This window comes from Eptatretus burgeri, chromosome 17 (genome assembly GCF_056783735.1).
Source record: "Eptatretus burgeri isolate ZD-2024b chromosome 17, Ebu_testis_v1, whole genome shotgun sequence".
In the NCBI taxonomy this organism is placed as follows: Eukaryota; Metazoa; Chordata; class Myxini; order Myxiniformes; family Myxinidae; genus Eptatretus; species Eptatretus burgeri.
In genome coordinates, this window is record NC_140977.1 from 58,833,784 (window position 1) to 58,840,987 (window position 7,204).

Here is a 7,204-nt window from a genome sequence, read left to right on the forward strand (position 1 = left end):
CTAAAATCCACAAAATCTGGAACTTGTGGAATGGAACAAAGACCAAAAGCCTGTTTGGTGTTTCTTTCCTCCTGATACTGTCACTCGAGCTTTTAATCGCATGTGTACGGTGATCTGCCGATGATTTATCAGTTCACTCCTTGTGGGTCTTTTGTGAAATTGTTGTCCACACGAGCTTTCATCGCTGGATGAGAAAGCCCAGCTAGATGTTGCATACACGTCAGGTGAATGCCTTCACAGGGGCTCCGCTCTTCCGAGCGACGGGAATCAAAAGAGATTTTGCGAGCACAGCACAGCCACGATCACGAAAATGGAGGACGCGGTTCCTGTGGCTCTGGTTCCCGAACCCGAGACATTCCTTATTTCACGATCAGCGGCCGATAACGTGAAAACGCCGCTCGATGTGGTGGCCGAAATTGCAGCCTGGCATTCATCGGGGTTTATGTAAGCTGATGTGAGCTTTCTCAAGGTGGTTTGCCCATCTGAGCAAGGTATGACGTCCCCTGCGCTGCCGAGACCTTTGACAATATTTGAATTGTTCACGAGCCAAAGGCCAAGTTCAACTGTCCCGGAGCATGAGCAGTGCCAGCGGTTGTGATACAAGGATATCGTTTCAAGGGATGCGAGACCATCAAACGTTCCGCTCGGTAGAGTTTTGAGATGGTTCGTGTGCATGTGCAGGATCTTGAGGTTGTGCAGGTCCTTGAACAGCTTGGGTGGAAGCGATTTCAATGCATTTTTCTCCAGATGCAGGGTATTAAGCTGGTATAGGTTGTCGAAGATGCCAAGGGGGATTGAAGCGAGGTTGTTATTGTTTAGCCACAGGACTTTGAGCATTGTCATGTTAACAAAAGCGTTTTTTGGAATGTGCGAGATGTGGTTGCTGTCCAAGTCGATCTTTATGAAAGAGATGGTAAGAAGGGGAAACTCGGTGAGTCTCTTGTATGAACAGTCAAGGTTTGTGGTTGTTATACAGGTACAGTTGGTTGGACAGTTACGAGAGGAAGACGTGCTTATCAGCTGACGTTCTTGAAGAAGCAGCCACACAAAGAAAATGCTCAAATCCCTCATGTTGTCCCTCAGCAGTTCTTGAGTAGGTGCACACGTCCTTCACAATGAAATCTAAGGTGAAAAAAAGAAAAAGGTATCCGATCGTGATGTTTTATTTGATTAATGATTATTTTCCTCTTTATAGTACTATCTTCGTCTTAAATTCACAAAATTTCCAAAAACTTTGAACCCCATGTTCCGATACGTGCACTCTTCATGCCCTCCATTTACTCTGATCTTCAATGCAACTCCTTTCCACTTACAACTCTTTTCTCTACCCTCTACAACCTTCCCACTGCCCCTTTTTTCACTCATTTGTTTCTTTCCCCATTTCTTTGTTTGGTTATGTCACCTTTTCATTTCTCTTTTGTAATATTTCATTACCAGTTAAAACAACATTTCAGATGCAACACAACTAGATATGGCGTTCGAGTTAGCAGGATGGCCGAGAGGTATGCACACTCGGCGCTAAGCTGTCTCGCCTGGGTTTGAATCCTGACTCAGCTATAAACTGTCATCCTGGTGTTTTACAGGCAGGGTGACTCATCAATGTGTGTGTGTGTGTGTGTGTGTGTGTGTGTGTGTGTGTGTGTGTGTGTGTGTGTGTGTGTGTGTGTGTGTGTGTGTGTGTGTGTGTGTGTGTGTGTGCTGACCCTCTGACGGACGTTAAACGCGAGTCCCGTCTACCGACATCACTTGGTGAACGTTAAATATCCCATTGGTATCATTCATGGAGTAGGTGAGCTATTGCCGGTACCACAAATAAATTACAAATTCCTGCCCTGACTTCCTGAGTCAGAGTGTTGACCCGACCAGGATTGGAGCCTCGTAACTGCTTCTGGGAATGATGATACCTCCTTGATCAGGTCTAACTCCCGAGAAGATGAATGTTTTGTAAAAACAAAAACACCTTAATAATGCAGTTACAGTCACATTTTACAAGTTGCACTGAGACAGGGATCGCGACTTCTCATTGGGAAACTACGACGGCACTCGGTGGAGCACACACCTCTGCCACGTTGAACGGTTTACGTTTTGTATCCACTGATAGACCGGATCTGGATCTGAACCTGAACCAGAGTTCAATTGGCTTGTTATTGTCACCTTCCCAACTAATCCACCGAGTTTCATCCGAATCTGTCCATAACTTTTTGAGACATCCTGTTCACAGACAGATAGGTGAAAGCATAACCTCGGTCCACTTTCAGTGGCACAGGGAACAAGAGTATCACAGTAAACGTTGGATGTTGCGATGTTTGACGTTGGATGTTGCGATGTTTGACGTTGGATGTTGCGATGTTTGACATTGCGATGTTTGACGTTGGATGTTGTGATGTTTGACGCTGGATGTTGCGATGTTTGACATTGCGATGTTTGACTTTGGATGTTGTGATGTTTGACGCTGGATGTTGTGATGTTTGATGCTGGATGTTGCGATGTTTGACGCTGGATGTTGCGATGTTTGACGTTGGATGTTGCGATGTTTGACGTTGGATGTTGCGATGTTTGACGTTGGATGTTGCGATGTTTGATGCTGGATGTTGCGATGTTTGACGCTGGATGTTGCGATGTTTGACGCTGGATGTTGCGATGTTTGACGCTGGATGTTGCGATGTTTGACGCTGGATGTTGCGATGTTTGACGTTGGATGTTGCGATGTTTGACGTTGGATGTTGCGATGTTTGATGCTGGATGTTGCGATGTTTGATGCTGGATGTTGCGATGTTTGATGCTGGATGTTGCGATGTTTGATGCTGGATGTTGCGATGTTTGATGCTGGATGTTGCGATGTTTGATGCTGGATGTTGCGATGTTTGACGTTGAATGTTGCGATGTTTGATGCTTGATGTTGCGATGTTTGACGTTTGATGTTGCGATGTTTGATGCTGGATGTTGCGATGTTTGACGTTGGATGTTGCGATGTTTGATGCTGGATGTTGCGATGTTTGATGCTGGATGTTGCGATGTTTGACGTTGAATGTTGCGATGTTTGACGTTGAATGTTGCGATGTTTGACGTTTGATGTTGCGATGTTTGACGTTGGATGTTGTGATGTTTGACGTTGGATGTTGCGATGTTTGACGTTGGATGTTGCGATGTTTGACGTTGGATGTTGCGATGTTTGACGTTGGATGTTGCTATGTTTGACTTTGGATGTTGTGATGTTTGACGTTGCGATGTTTGACGTTGGATATTGCGATGTTTGATGCTGGATGTTGCGATGTTTGACGTTGGATGTTGTGATGTTTGACGTTGGATGTTGTGATGTTTGACGTTGGATGTTGCTATGTTTGACTTTGGATGTTGTGATGTTTGACGTTGCGATGTTTGACGTTTGATATTGCGATGTTTGATGCTGGATGTTGCGATGTTTGACGTTGGATGTTGCAATGTTTGATGCTGGATGTTGCGATGTTTGACGTTAGATATTGCGATGTTTGACGCTGGATGTTGCGATGTTTGACGTTGAATGTTGCGATGTTTGACGTTGCGATGTTTGACGTTGGATATTGCGATGTTTGACGTTGGATGTTGCAATGTTTGATGCTGGATGTTGCGATGTTTGACGTTGGATGTTGCAATGTTTGATGCTGGATGTTGCGATGTTTGACGTTGGATATTGCGATGTTTGATGCTGGATGTTGCGATGTTTGACGTTGGATATTGCGATGTTTGATGCTGGATGTTGCGATGTTTGACGTTGAATGTTGCGATGTTTGACGTTGCGATGTTTGACGTTGGATGTTGTGATGTTTGACATTGGATGTTGCGATGTTTGTCGTTGGATGTTGTGATGTTTGACGCTGGATGTTGCGATCTTTGACTTTGGATGTTGCGATGTTTGACGTTGCGATGTTTGACGTTTGATGTTGCGATGTTTGACGTTTGATGTTGCGATGTTTGACTTTGGATGTCGCGATGTTTGACGTTGGATGTTGCGATGTTTGACGCTGGATGTTGTGATGTTTGACGCTGGATGTTGTGATGTTTGTCATTGGATGTTGCGATGTTTGACGTTGGATGTTGCGATGTTTGACGTTGGATGTTGTGATGTTTGACGTTGGATGTTGCGATGTTTGACGTTGGATGTTGCGATGTTTGACGTTGGATGTTGCGATGTTTGACGTTGGATGTTGCGATGTTTGACGTTGGATGTTGCTATGTTTGACTTTGGATGTTGTGATGTTTGACGTTGCGATGTTTGACGTTGGATGTTGTGATGTTTGACGCTGGATGTTGCGATGTTTGATGCTGGATGTTGCGATGTTTGACGTTGGATGTTGCGATGTTTGACGTTGGATGTTGCTATGTTTGACTTTGGATGTTGTGATGTTTGACGTTGGATGTTGCAATGTTTGATGCTGGATGTTGCGATGTTTGACGTTGCATGTTGCGATGTTTGACGTTGGATGTTGCGATGTTTGACTTTGGATGTTGTGATGTTTGACTTTGGATGTTGTGATGTTTGACGCTGGATGTTGCAATGTTTGATGCTGGATGTTGCGATATTTGATGTTGGATGTTGCGATGTTTGTCATTGGATGTTGCTATGTTTGACGTTGCGATGTTTGTCGTTGGATGTTGCGATGTTTGACGTTGCGATGTTTGACTTTGGATGTTGCGATGCTTGACTTTGGATGTTGCTATGTTTGACGTTGCAATGTTTGTCGTTGGATATTGCGATGTTTGACGTTGCGATGTTTGACTTTGGATGTTGCGATGTTTGACATTGCGATGTTTGACTTTGGATGTTGCGATGTTTGACGCTGGATGTTGCGATGTTTGACGCTGGATGTTGCGATGTTTGTCGTTGGATGTTGCGATGTTTGTCGTTGGATGTTGCGATGTTTGACGTTGGATGTTGCGATGTTTGACTTTGGATGTTGCGATGTTTGACGTTGCGATGTTTGACGTTGGATGTTGCAATGTTTGACGTTGGATGTTGCGATGTTTGACGTTGGATGTTGCGATGTTTGACGCTGGATGTTGCCATGTTTGATGTTGGATGTTGCCATGTTCGACGTTGGATGTTGCGATGTTTGGCGTTGGATGTTGTGATGTTTGACGTTGGATGTTGCGATGTTTGATGTTGGATGTTGCGATGTTTGACGTTGGATGTTGCGATGTTTGACGTTGGATGTTGCGATGTTTGACTTTGGATGTTGCGATGTTTGACGTTGCGATGTTTGACGTTGGATGTTGTGATGTTTGACATTGGATGTTGCGATGTTTGTCGTTGGATGTTGCGATTCTTGACGCTGGATGTTGCGATCTTTGACTTTGGATGTTGCGATGTTTGACGTTGCGATGTTTGACGTTGGATGTTGCGATGTTTGACTTTGGATGTTGCGATGTTTGACGCTGGATGTTGTGATGTTTGACATTGGATGTTGCGATGTTTGTCGTTGGATGTTGCGATGTTTGACGCTGGATGTTGCGATCTTTGACTTTGGGTGTTGCGATGTTTGACGTTGCGATGTTTGACGTTGGATGTTGCGATGTTTGACTTTGGATGTTGCGATGTTTGACGTTGGATGTTGCGATGTCTGTCGTTGGATGTTGTGATGTTTGACATTGGATGTTGTGATGTTTGACGTGGCTTTGCAACCTGACTCGTGCTTTTGAACTGTTGTAATCACCCGAGACTTGTCTGCACAAACCGTTGCATTTTGTGAAGCTGATCACGTGAAGCAAATTCCATGCTGGAAACTGCAGTTAAACTATAATAAAAATACAGAACTATGAAATACTGGGCCAAATCCAGTGCGTCGATAATAAATAGACGGCTCTGTGTACGATCTTTGAAAAAGTGCTGGAACCGCATGTCGGGTTTGGTTAAATGTTTAATTTGGTTTTACTGGAGATTGTTTGTGCGGGAATTTGTAACTTTTTTAGGGTGCCAGCAATGGCTTGTTTACTCGTCATCACAAGACTTTGTGGGATGTTTAACGTGCACCAGCTCTCGCAAACTCACGGCACACCTGGCTTCTGTGACGCGACACTGTGACGCAACGTCCTACCTGTGAATCACAATCTGGCATTTTATGGTTGGATCGGAATCGAAGCCAGATACGTAACTACACGACGTCTCAACTATCTTGTCTGACCCTCTTTTGTCCTCTTTAATGGTCCTCATCTAACCCTCTTTTGTCCTCTTTAATGGCCCTCATCTCACCCTCTTTTGTTCCGACGAAGGGTTAACACCCAAAACCTCAGCTTCTTGCTTCGTAAAGTGGTCAGTGTACCCCGAGTCAATGTCCTGATCATTCCGTTCATTGATTTACGTTATAACTGGTGAGAATACAAGTTACTCGAAAACAAGAGAGATAAACAATTATCTTGTCGAATGTAACATTTAAGTATAAATGGAAGATATTAAAGGATGCACATTAATGTCCTGTAGACACATCACCACTCCAACCGCCATACACCACACTCTTCATCGATTGTAAAGAAACCATACATACAGTTTCTACTCACCGGGCTTTGTACTTAACCAAACGGTGGGTTAATATAACCAGTCACCATGAACTCGTTCTCCGTCGGCTTGAAACGGTCATCAAACGATATTCTCAAAAGAACAGGATGTTTCTGCACATGAAGAATTGATAGGAATTCAATCAATCAGCCTCCTAACTGCAAATGCCAATGATCTGTATTCCTTTGATGTCATGGGAAGGGTAAAAAAGAGGAACAAGGGTAAAAAAAAAAGAGAACAAGAACTTTAACTCTTATTCTACTGTTTGTACCAAAAGTTTCTCTGCATGAATATAAAGTACTGTACTTCTTATAATGAAAAATGCTGGAGTGAGGAAAAGGTGGATGTGGTAGAGAGGGTTGGGGGAGTGGTTTTGGAGAGGGTTGGGGGAGTGGTTTTGGAGAGGATAGGGGTGGAGCTGGAAGAATGCTGGGAGAATGCGCGGAGTGGCTTGGAGAGGGTAGGGGTGGAGTTCGGTGAATGCAAGGAGAGTTTGTCGAGTGGTTCAAAAGAGTGCTGGAAGAATGCTGGGAGAGTGTGCGGAGTGGTTTGGAGAAGGTTGTGGTGGAGTTGGGAGAATGCTATGAGAGTTTGCGGAGTGGCTTGGAGAGGGTTGGAGGAGTGGTTTGGAGAAGGTTGGGGTGGAGTTGGGAGAATGCCAGGGGAGTTTGAGAA

At 44.3% G+C, this 7,204-nt stretch overlaps 1 long non-coding RNA gene across 1 annotated transcript; it reads right to left on the reverse strand.

The window, feature by feature from the left end:
* Positions 1 to 1,008: 1,008 nt before the first annotated feature.
* On the reverse strand, positions 1,009 to 6,853 carry LOC147010242 (uncharacterized). The gene is made up of 2 exons (XR_015052767.1): positions 6,532 to 6,853; positions 1,009 to 1,122 (listed from the first exon to the last, which is right to left on the reverse strand). It is a non-coding gene; the product is annotated as an uncharacterized LOC147010242 (long non-coding RNA).
* Between the last annotated feature and the right edge of the window lie 351 nt (positions 6,854 to 7,204).